At 38.4% G+C, this 10,768-nt stretch overlaps 1 pseudogene; it reads right to left on the bottom strand.

The window, feature by feature from the left end:
• Positions 1-5,950: 5,950 nt before the first annotated feature.
• On the bottom strand, positions 5,951-7,352 carry LOC149147564 (uncharacterized; annotated as a pseudogene).
• Positions 7,353-10,768: the final 3,416 nt, after the last annotated feature.

Raw genomic sequence — 10,768 nt, 5'->3', positions numbered from 1 at the left:
CACAAGGAAATGAGATGGATTCAAGTTTAAGCTAGTTTCAAGAAATGCGAAGTTGGGATATACCTCAGAAGCTTAAATGTTTTTTATGGTTAGTGGTCCATGATAAAATCCTCACTTGGGCCAATTTAATCAAAAGAGGCTCTTTGCCAGGTTTCCTTGGAAGATGTGAATCACCTATTCCTTATATGCCCATTTGCAGCTGTTTTCTAGAACAAGGTCCTTCACATACTTCATCTCAATGCATTTTGGAATTAGTCCTCTATCAGTGCTTTCCAGTCACAATGGTTTGCAAAGAACAAGGTATTCAAATATCTTCCCTTCTACATATTATGGGGCATTTGGCATATGAGGAACGCTAATACTTTGACATGAAAGATATGGATGTAAGGGGGTCCATCATCAAGATTGTTGCCTTTTTTATGGAGAAAGGACTTGTCATAAAAAAGATTTCAAACCGAAGATGCATTTTGAAGGATCTATGAGACAGGTTTTTGACTGACTTCTTCGATGGGGCTTCATCATCAACTAGATGTGGTAGTGGGATACTAATTGTTGTGAGGCCTAGAGATTTCTACAAGTTTAGTTGGTTAAGTGGTTATGGCTCTAACACCGAAGCAAAGATGTTGGTACTATGGGGCATCCTCTATTGCACTAAGTGGTTGGACATTGCTGAGATTATCGTTTATGGTGACTTAAAGGTGATTGTCGAATGGGAAAATCAAATATCTACACTGAAGCTCCAGATCTCACACATTAAATGGATAAGACATGTACTTTGATCAAGTATTTTGAAAGGATCTCTGTCACTCAAATATTCCAAAAACATAACAATGAAGTTAATTCTTTATCAAAAGAAAGTTGCAATTAAGTGTCACGTAAGATTAGATATTCTTGTTATACAACAATTTTGGCTCTACACTACTTGCTTTATGTCTGTGTAATGTTTTGGAAAGATGGTTGGAGTCTAGAATTGAATTTATTAGGGGGTTATCTTTTTAGGTAGTATAGATGAGAGGTGGATCTAGAATGTAACTCTAATGTGTACTAGAGACATTGTATTAGTTTTTTTGTGTTGCCATATATGAAGAAGATCTATGCAGTATGTAAACTTATTTTTTTAATAAAAAGTGAGTTTTTTTTTTGGGTTGAAAAAAGTAGGTACATAGTTACTCCACGATCAACACGTGACGAATAGTTTGTTATAAACATGACATATGGTACACGTCATGTCCACTTCACATACACCACTTTTATCACATGGACAATTGGATTCCAATGTAAAGTATTCCAACTAATTAACACATAACTAGTACATCCTCGTCATCCTAATGTCAATGGTTGGCAAATAATGTCTCTATTATCACATGGAGAGTTTTAGAATGGTTGGCCACATGTTGTTTGTGTGAAGAGTCACCCGGATACACGATTATAAGATTTGATTTTATATCATAAAATATAAAATCTATTTCTGGTAAAAATCATCATATAAAATTAAGGAGTTGTCTATAATGCGACTTTTTGAGATTCCGGTGACGGAATCCGGCGAAAGAAATTGAGCTGAAATCATGATTTGTTGCAGTTAAAATGGTTTTTTAACTGCATATTCGGATTCAGCACCCTGAAAAACCCCTGGGACAGTTTCATTGTGCAGAAATTAGTTATCAAACTTGGATTTCCATAAATCACTGCCGGATTTTCACCGGAAAAAATCGCCGGAAAGGCTTTCAAAAAGTCGCGTTAAAAGTATAAGAAGTAAAATTATAATTAGTAAAAAGTCGCGTTAAGGCTTTATGGTAAAGAGTTAAATTATAATTATAAGAAGTGTTTTTTAATAGGATTGAAGTTAAAAGTATAAAATTTATTAAAGTTAATTTTAATGAGAGGGATGTTTGGGTTATTTTAATTTTACTCGGCTAAAAACAATTTTTGCTTGTAGAGTTACGTTTAAAGGTAATTTTAATTAGTTAAGAGATGGAGTTTGAAAAAATTAAAGTTTGTTTTTTTTTAAATTATAGATACATTATTATTTTAGATGGTATGATTTTTTTTTTTAAATAGGCTTAGATTCATTTCAATTTTAGATCTACCAAGGATCAAGAGGGATCAAATATCTCGAAGTGTAAATCTCTTTTAGAGTGAAAATAGATTTGATCTCTTTTCAGGTTTGGCAGATATGAAGTTAAGATAGATCTAGGTTGATTTAATGATTAACTTTTAAATAAGCTACATTAGAGAAGAATACCATGGGGAAAACCATGGGTTAAGAATACCATGGGATAATAGGCTACATTAGAGAAGAATACCATTGGAAAAACCATGGTTTAAAAATACCATGAGAAAACCATTTTAATTTAATTTAATTTAAGTTTGACATAGTCAAAATATTAAACATCACAACATCTATACCATATTGAGTTGGAGAACGCCTATCAGTGCAATAATGATAATGAGTTGGATTGTAAATAACAATCAATAATAACTATTTTCATTATCCATTGACAAATAGATTATAATTAGCAATATCACCTTTTTTTATATGCATTCCTTCAATTTCATTATCATTATTCTATTTATATAATATATATTTGAGAATCAATTTAGACAAAACTCTCTCTCTCTCTCTCTCTCTCTCTATATATATATATATATATATATATATATATATATATATACATACATATATAGTATAAGTCAAGGTTTTTCATTTATAAAGAAATATTACATTGCTGCCCAATGCTTAACAAATTTCTACCGGCCTCACTTTTACAAGATATGTTGGGCAGTGGATAGTTTCCAGAAATGATTACAATGTACCAAAAGAACAATATCTACCATTTTTTGGTCCTGATGATGGATCCCCTTTGGGGTTCGAAACGTCGACATGATGAATATGATACTGTGGATAATCTGGTAAATACTACACCAAAAGGATTGTTGAGTCTGAAACCAAATGAGAACGCAAGACCAAAATATTAGCAAGATTAAGACACAACAGGTGGCCATTAACATTTCGTTGAAGTTATCAGAGAAAGATTCTTTAGGCTTGAATCAGGGGGAGGGTGAGGCCAAAATTCACATTATACATGCTTCTCCATGTGAGCCAATCGGGCGTCCATACAATCCAGTTTGTCTTGGATGTGCCATTGGTTCCATTGAAGATGAGTTAAACAATCCTGCATATGTCATTGGTTCCTTCGAAGATCACTTAGAAAATATATAATTTTGGTATGATCCTCATGTTTTTCCTTTAGGACTTTCCCCAACAATGTTTTGAGATGCTAGTTCAGGGTGACCGAATGAATGTATTGAGATCTTTCCGAATTTCCATTTCTAAGGAGAGACTTCACTGATAAGTTCATAATTAGAAAAGTGCTTCCTTTCTCTTCAAACAAATCTTTCTAAGCAAAGAATGTCCTCCTCCGTGCTAGTTGCAATTACAACTAAAATGTTGTTATCGCCACCTGGGCCTGAGCCACAAAGCGAGGCCGACAAGATGCTCCACTCTCTCTTGAATCTTGATGGGTGTAGCCATGCGAGCATGGCATGGTGTAGAGAGCTAAAAGTTGGGCGAAACTAACCTCTTTAAGACCACAAAAAAAAACCCATGAGAAGGACCAACCACACCATTAGAGCAGGGAACCTCAAAGTATAACCAACACTAGAAGGGCCTACATGTTTCGCCTTGCCATGGTACCACATAGCTAGATAATGATGTAGACCACCTGTAGACAGGTGTGACAAATACAACTCAAATAAAGCCCCACCCACCAATTTGATACAAAGCCATTGAAGAATAAAAAATATGATGTAGAAACTAGAGGCTTGAAACCTGTCTTCTTGACCAAATCCACTAAATGAAAATCAAAAGAGAGCATATAGAGCCAAATTGAATAGGCAAGATAGACCATAACAGACAACAACCATCTTAATGTAAGGATGAACCAAAACCTAGTAGTAAACCAACAATTAACCAAGATAAAGAGTACGAGTTAGGCCAACCACAAACTCGCATGGAAGAAAGGAAGCCCAAGCACAAACCCGCATCAACGAATTACATCTACATCCACTCCCAATCCATGCCCAAATACGTCCAAAAACTTAAGGCCTTCTAAACGCCAGAGTCCTAAGCTTTACGAGCTTGCTTTTGTTGGTCGTGGTGTTAGACACGAATCTACCACTGAGACAAGAAATTGCCTTCATGAGAGTTGAGGTCTAGCCTTGCAGGGTTGTTGATAATCCTACCTTGCCATCCTTGGAAGGACCGGACAATGTTCATCGACAAACCACTGCAAGAAAGAGTCACAAGACTTGGTGCAATACCCACCATCTGATTAAACGTTATGTCGCACGTATGGTAAATGGGGAGGGCATGCCATGCCTCCCCTTCTTTTTGAACCTTGGGATTCAGTGAGGTGGCAAGTGACCCGAACCCCTATTTGTTCATTCCCATTGGGGTATAAATACTATATATTTTAAATAGTTAAATAAAACATTAATTTATTATCAAGCCATTTAAGTTTTTCATAAGTTACATGAGATATACAATATTAATAATATAAATGATGAAACAAGATGATATCATATTATTTTAGAAATTATTTTTAATGTTTTATTCAACCATTATATATATATAATTATAATTATAATTTTTATAGTATTGAATGTGCTTTGCATTCAATTAAGAGCTTGTTATAATAAATATTAAATAATATTACATTTTAAAAAGAGTAAGAAATATTTATAATAAAAAAATTGTTAGTTTGTTCGAGAGGGGGTTTGAAATTTAAATCTCAAGATTTTACATAAATTTCATAACAAGATTATCATTGATTAAAATATCTAATGAGTTTTAAAAAAATATAAATTGATTTTAAATTAAAAATAGTAGATTTATTTTTTAATTTGAAAAAAAAATCTATTAATTTTATTACATGATAATAATAATAAAGATTTACTTTTAATTATTTATTTCCCAAAAGAAAAATCATAATTTTATTAATGAAAATAAAATTACATGTTGCAGATGTTTTGACACATTTCATCGCCCAGTCAATGACTGCTGATGAGAAATTCAAAGAAAGCAAAAAATAATGTACAAATGGGGAGAAAAATCACGCTTTTCTCCCTTTTTTCTTCTCAACCTTGTGACACTCCCCTTGAGTCGACATCGAAGATACAAGTGCAAGCGAAGTGTCAGCCTGAGGTCAAGGGTTGTCTGTATCATAATCAAAGTTGTATGATGTATGTAGTCATTTGGATCTACTGGTGTCCATTGTATCTGGTATCTTTGTCGGCTATGAGTCCATCGAAACTTATGGATTTAAGTCATGTATTTCTGGTTCTTTGTTCATCTGATTGTTCTCGTTGGGTATGGGATGTTCCACATCAGCTTCCTCCTCCTCATTAGACACCGTGGGGGAAATTGCCATCCCTTGGGTTGTTTCCCTATTTTCTTCTTTCTTCAGGTATCTTTTTTGGCTTCAAGGCACGTATTTTGTAGGTGTCCTATTTGCTGGAAGATTCTGCATCTAAATGTTGTATTTTCATAATCTAGTATTTGTGTCCAACACCTCTGTTTGTGCTTCAGTTGTATGCAGTCTGGAAAGCCTTTGTTGAGATCTACTTCCACACAAATTCGTGCAAATGTGAAAATTCTTTCCTCTAGTCTTTGTGTGTTCGTTTTAATGTATCGCCCGATGGTGTTGCCTATACCTGCAAGGACTTGTTGGTTCCAAAGATGTAATGGGAGATTGTGCAAATGAACCCAAACTGGCATCTTGGAAACAACCATAGTATTTACATCAAATTCCGGAAACCATGGTGTGATGAAGAGACCCGTGGATCCCCAAAACCATGGTCCTTCCCGTAATATAATGTCTCTGGCCTCTGTTGAAGGGAAATTCACAATGAAGAACCCCTTGGAACAGAGGTGAATTTCACAGTGAGTAGTCTAGTTTGTGAAAATCCAATGAAAGAGCTCAACAGGTTTTGGCCAGAAACAGTTGAATCGACAAATAATAGCTTGTTTTTCAAATGTATTACAATGCTCATCTGTTTCTGGTATATCTATGTTTAATTCTGGGATATAATTCAGTTGCTCCACAATATATGGACTGGGTTCGGTTGCAGCTTGCTTTGGTGTTGCTGAAGGTGTATTTTTCCCTTGGAGAATGTTCTTGAAAGAAAGTCCTCCATTTTTGTGCACCTGATGTGTTTCCGTATTTTTTGTTGAACTACTCCCAATGCCTCCTCCTATGTGATTTGTTTTACTACAGTTTGTTGCACCACCTCTCAGCTTCAGATTGAGTATTGTAGTCTGTAGTCTGTGAGGGGTCTTGGGTCCTGGAGTGCTCTGCCCCCAAAAATCAGATATTTTAATCCAACAGGATATCCAATATGATGGGAGATAAGATTCTTCAAATGAAACACAGTCTATTGCGTGAACCCAAACCAAAAGTGACATCCCTGAAGGGGTTTTAATAAAAAATTGAAATCGAAGAGAATTTTCCACGGGTGAGGGTTTTGTTTCCATATGGAGGTGGCTAGGCCGAGCAGCGTCAGGTGCATTGCATTGCATTGAGGTCTCTATGGACTCGTTCAAGAATCTGTTGCTCTGTTCCAGGTAGCTAGTCTCCTTCTTGGCTTTCTTTGTAGCCCCACCGACTTTCTTAAGTGTAGGGTTCTTCGCGGTCTTGGGAGCTACGAGCTTGGAAGTCGTTCTTGTAGAAGAACTTTTTAGAGTCACAGGCTTAGCGGCGGCATCTGGTTTCTTGGCTTTGGGAGCCACCGCCTTTGGAGCTGTGGGTTCCGCAACTTTCTTTAGAGCCGCAGATTTCTCAGCCTTCTTCGGTGCCACGGGCTCAGAGGCCTTGGAATGGGCCTTTGCGAGAGCCTTGGAAGCAGGTGCTTTAGGCTTCTTGGCTATAGGTTTCTTTTCTGTCTTTGGCTTGGGTGCGTCGTTCTTCTTTTCTTTCTCAACAAGCTTATAAGAGTCTTTCACTTTGGTTAGCTTGCCAGACTTTGTCAAATTCCGGAGCTGGACATTGAGTTTCTTCTTGAACGCGAGGGACAGGTCAGATTTATACTTTTTGCTCATGAACTTCACTATCGCATAAGGGCTTGAACCACCATGCTCTTTTCAAAGCTGTTATGGCTTCAGAAATCGTCTGTAAATAAGGGGGATGTGCAGGTGGGGGTTTCAAACCCTTGTTAGCCGTCAACTTCCTTTCCTTTGGGGTTTTCACCTTTTTCTCCTTCGGCGCCTTCACGGGCTTTTTTCTAGTGGCATTGGCATCTTCATTCACCACGGGATCGTTAGGGACGAAATCTGCAGCAGGATCAGTCGAAGCCATGGATCAGTCGTCACTAAAGCAAATCATGAAAATGAAGACAGCAGAATATCCGAATCCAGAATCACAAAAACCACACCACAGAAATCTACAAACCATTATAGAAAAGAAGAAGTTTTAATTAATGTATAATGATAAAAGTGATGAAGACTTGTTAGTCCTTGTGAAGGCAAGATTCTAGCAATTGAATTACCTATTGATCACTATTAGTTTAACATTGACCAATGCAAGTTATAATGCTTAACTTTGAAAAATAAATATTATATTTGAATTTCCTCACATGTTTTATGCAATAATTTATGGATATGGTTGCAATATTCATGCATGATTTTCATATATTTGTATAGTGATTTTTTATTCTTAAGCTTTACAAGATAACCATCCAAAAATAAATGATTGAAAATAGTTGATACTCGGGTAAATAACATATTACCATAGTTATTTCTCACCATAATTTAACCAAGCCTTTGCATAAAAAATGAATACCATTATTTATTTACATTGTCTAACTTATAGACGAAATATATATATATATATATATATATATATATATATATATATATATATATATTTTTAACTGTAACGGATATAATTTATTAATGAAGTCTGGTTGGGCCTAAGCCTAATCAACCAATTTTACATAGCTTTTCCTTACATCTTTTCCACCATTAAGGAGATTCCACAAGCCTGAGAAATCTGGAGTGCCTGGACTACCTCTCAGAACTCTGCTCATTTTCCGACATGATGACAAGGTTTGCAGTGACTTTAGCTGAAAACCACTGGAGATTCTAACGCGTTATGAGTTACTATCCACTGTAGGTGATTGTTTTCAGTGTCAGGCTGTTACTATCAGTTGTTGTCGAAGCTGGAGCCCTCCATCCGAACCCAATTTGAGTGTAGAAGCGTCGGTAAAGAACTGACCAGCAGTATCCTTATACGAAGTCCTCCATCCGAGCCCATTCTGTATGCAGAGTCATCGACATAGTGGTTGCCAGCAAAGTTGCCTTCAGAATCGGTGGTAGAAAGACTTGGCAGTAACAATGAGAGACTCCTCTGTTCAGATCTCCTTGACGAAGCATTTGCCGGCCGCCGTCTTTATCTAGCAGCTACTATCCTATGTGATTGATTTTAAGATGGAGAAAGGTCCCCAGATTTACCTGTGCACATCATGCTATACCCTGTTACAGTTGCTGTGACGAAATTTTCAGTCATAATCCTCTTGAGAATGTTCAGTGTGTTGTGATCCATGCTTCCTGCTTCTTGTTCTGTTCTGCCCTTGAGTTAGGGAATGCAATATGAATTAGCGCTGTTGCCATTGTTGTTGAGAGTTCCCGGTGCTAAGAGACAGCCTTTGTTTGCCATTTCGTCCGCCTCCCTATTCAGACTTCTGAGGATATGGTATATTTTGAAGGAGGTGAAATCTTGCAGGATTAGCTTTAATCTTTTCAGAGACTTGTTGAGAATAGCATTGTTGAACTGGTCATCTGAGTTGATCTTCTTAATGAGGATTTCGGAGTCTCCGAATGCTTGGCATTCTTTGATGCCTTTATCCCGAACTATTTGGCAGGCTTTTGTGAGAGCAAGGAGCTCTGCCTGATTGTTTGTGCAAATACCGAGCCCCCAGCAGAAATGGACCTTTCTGAGGTTGTCTGAGAAGTATATGACTCCTCCAGCTCCCGCAGCCCCCAGATTTCCTTTGGAGGCACCGTCAAAGAAGATTGAAGTTGTGTTTTGGGTCTTCCACCAGGTTTGAAAGGCAGCTTCAGGTTCTCTGATTTTCCAAGATGGAGAGGGGAGGGGAGGGGGAAGGGAACAGACTTTGCTAATGGGATGAGGGCTGTGGAGGTTCAGCCAAGCCTTTTCAGAGGGGAGAAGGGAGGAGTCAGAGATTTGGGAATGCAGGAGGACAGATTCGATAAGAAGAGCTTTAGCAATTGAGGCGGATTTAGCAGGAGAGCGAGAGGAATTGTTGAAGATTAAGTCATTCCGGGCAAGCCAGATTTCCCAGCATACAAATTTGGGAATGGAGAGCCAAATGTGAAACCACAAGGATTTATTAGGGATGGTTTGAGGGTAATATTGAAACCATTCAGAAAAAAGATCAGCCACGGAGCTGTGATGGGGAGGGGAGGCGGGCAGTCCAAGGAGAGTTAGTTTCCAAACTTCTTTGGCAAAAACACAGTCAATGAACAGGTGGGAGGCTGTTTCTCCAGAGTTTCTGCACATTGCGCATCTATGAGGCCCAACAAAATTTCGTTTTGACAAGTTGTCCCCTGTGAGCTGTTTATTCTGCATGAGGATCCAAAAAAAGAAATTAACTTTGGGAAGCCCCTTGGTGCTCCATACCTGTTTCCAAAGCGATGGCGTTCTCAGTCTATCTTTTTTGATCTGCAGGGCAGAATAACCCAAAGCTGACGTGTAAAACCCAGTATCACCCCACCCCCATCTGTCTGCGTTGTTGCGGTGGACCGGCGCTGCGTTTGAGAGCAGCGATTTGAGAATTTCGATTTGGTATTGGAACTGCGCCGGCACAGGTGGGATCGCCCAGTCGATCCAGTTTCCTCTACTGTCCCAAGCTGAGATTTCATTCAGCTTTCTTATTCCTGCATCGTGGAGCCAATCTCTGATGTCCCAGATTTCTTCGTGGGAGTTGAGAGGGGGACTGTTCATGATGCGGTCTTTCCAAAGAAGGGTCTTCTCCCCATTGCCCGGAATGCGGTACAGATGTTTCCTAAAACTGCTGATGCTTTTCCTGCAGAGGTTCCAGGTGTGTGTGCCTGTTGTTGTATTGTTTGCTGACAGGTGCCTGAGAGAGATCCCCTGCGCGTATTTGGAGGTGAGCGTTTCACTGACCGGGTGTGAAGGATCTGAATATATTTTCCACAGGAGCTTGCATCCAAGTGACAGATTAGAAAGAGCAGGGTCTCTGATCTGTAGCCCTCCGTCCAATATTGGCCGCTTGACTAGATCCCAGTTTGCCAAATGCATTTTATTGTGATTGCCTCTGCCTCCTTTCCAGAGAAAGTCTCTCAGGAGACAAGAGATCTGCTCCATAATGTGTTTCGGGGCCAGAAGGAAAGAGGCTTGGTAAATGGGGAGAGCAGATAAGACGGATTTAAGAAGGATAATTTTCCCTCCCTTGGTTAGCCAATAACCTCCCCAGGAAGTGATCTTGTCTTTAATTTTGCTAATGATGCCATGCCACAGAGATCTGTTGTTGACTCCAGATGTGAGGGGTAAGCCGAGATATTTGATGCTGTCCCATTGTGCGAAGCACTCAAATCCTAGGGTCTGGGCTATGATATTGAGATTGTGTTGGCTCACATTCCATCCAAAGATCGAACTCTTTCTGTCATTTATCACAGCTCCTGAAGCTCTACAATAACTTTTTAGCACAACATCGAAGTTAACTGCTATTC

The sequence above is a fragment of the Pinus tabuliformis genome, chromosome 9, assembly GCF_031772625.1.
Source record: "Pinus tabuliformis cultivar Carrire ecotype Pingquan chromosome 9, CPIR1, whole genome shotgun sequence".
NCBI lineage: Eukaryota > Viridiplantae > Streptophyta > Pinopsida > Pinales > Pinaceae > Pinus > Pinus tabuliformis.
The sequence above is the reverse complement of the archived record's forward strand: the minus strand, read 5'-3'. Positions and strand labels throughout refer to the sequence as shown.